We start from the raw sequence: 2149 nt of genomic DNA, 5'->3' as shown, positions 1-2149 counted from the left end.
AACTATAATTAACTACTTAATTAACCACTTAACTAACACTTCAATTTATCAATAATAAAACACTCATGAGATCACAACTTCATTATTACTTCCTTCTATAGCCATAGTTATTACCTTTAGCATGTGACAGTGATGATATTAATCGAATAACACAAAACTGATAAAATCCAACTTTCATTGTACTAATACCAGTCTACCAAACATCCACAATTAAGATAGAAGTTGAATAGTCATCAATTATGTTGAGTTCCTATATGTCTACAGAAATTGACAACACAACGATTTAAGCACAAGTTATCCCTTTTTGATTACATAGGGCAAATAAAACTGTTAGAGTTACCCACTAATCATGCACAACGTACATGAACCTATGCTAGCATGGCAAGTTCTAAATCTCAAGATCCACCGTCAGCTTCACAAGAGATTAACACCCTATCTTATATGTTCGCGACGCACATAAGACTGAATACACACAACCAATACTAGATATCATTCAATCATCACATACTAAAGTATTAAACAATTAACTAAAGAATTCCATAATAAATCCGTTACAACCCCATGATCACGATTAGCCCATAATAGAACTTATCGCCATCATGGGTTCATATGAAATCATGATAAACAAACACAAGAAAATAATAACTAAACTGATTATATTAAAACAGAGTACGTCACAAGAGTAAATAAGTCAAAGCAAGAAAACTAGCATCCAACGTTACAACGAAACAAGAATCACAAGAATATATGCTTCCTCTTCGTTGCTGTGTGCTAAATCGGTCTTCTTCCTTATCTCCTTCGCTTCTTGCAAAACACAATCTAAAACATAATCTCCTCTTAATACTCTTAATACTCTTAATACTCTTAATACTCTCTGAAAAAGTCTCAAATCTACTTATATAATAGTCCCATAAAACTCAGATTATATAGAAGTTGGAAGCCAAACAGAAGTAGAAGTCTAAAATAATATATCTTTTTCCCCGACCCTGCGCGGCCGCTCAGCATTTCTGCGCGGACGCGCAAGGCTGCTGCGCAGCCGCTCAGCATTGCTGCGCGGGCGCGCAGGACCCTACTGGAAAAATTCCAGGTTTGCTCCGTTTCTTCGCCGTAATCTGTCCGTTCTTTTCCTCTCTCAATGGTGAACACATGCCAAGGCTTATTCTCGATGATTCCTCCTCCGAAATGCAACTAATACCCTGAAATGCATAAACACTAGAAAAACACATCAAATACACAAAATACTTGATTTCAAGACACCAATTTAAGCCATTTTAAGACGTTCTAAGTGGTATAAAATGCCACTTATCACACCCCCAAACTTAAATCGATGCTTGTCCTCAAGCGTCACAGACTCAAAATAAAAAATATGCATGAATGCAATCTATATGAAAATGCAACGATCCCCCTTACTACAATTAACCAACCAAATTGTCACGTCTCAACGAATGCAGTTAGACACTAAAGATCAATAAACTCATGCAAACAAACATACAGCCAGAAACATGGTGTGTGCAAATGCTTAACAGATATGCTTCGGAACTAGACCAATTACTATGACTAGACTATCCTCAAGGCAATCCTACGATTATACAAAGAATAAAAATTCTAGGCACAAAGTGATATACAACACTACAAGAACTCTGGAGCTTACTACGGAATCGTGCTTTTTATTTACAACTCAAATGCTTATTTGACCGTGCAATGAGTGAGGTCCACAAAAGACTTATACAATGGTATCCATGTAACGAGCGTTAGGTTAGCGGATCCCAGACTCTAAAAGCCTTAGGTCACTAGGCACAAAGTCCCCTAAGAACTTAATAACTCGAATACCAAAGAGCCCACTCTTGATCAATTATGCAAAAAAATTTTTTATTTTTTTTTTTTTCTGAGCAAGTGCGTTTCGCTCCATCTTGCTCAACCCTAGACTACTCGCATAACATGCGAGCCGGCTACTAGCCATTTGACGCCTAGCCACAACTAGCAACAAATTCCATTTTTACTCCATTTTTTTTTCTTTTTCATGCCCTTACCACTAAGAACCTATTATCAAATTCTAAGCATAATAAATAGATTATCCTCGAAAATAATCAGATCATAACAACAATCTAGCCCTTAAGCATTCTCTAAGACTTAATGAAAATACAAGTAC

This window comes from Apium graveolens, chromosome 5, assembly GCF_009905375.1.
Source record: "Apium graveolens cultivar Ventura chromosome 5, ASM990537v1, whole genome shotgun sequence".
In the NCBI taxonomy this organism is placed as follows: domain Eukaryota; kingdom Viridiplantae; phylum Streptophyta; class Magnoliopsida; order Apiales; family Apiaceae; genus Apium; species Apium graveolens.
Note: the sequence above shows the minus strand (reverse complement) of the source record.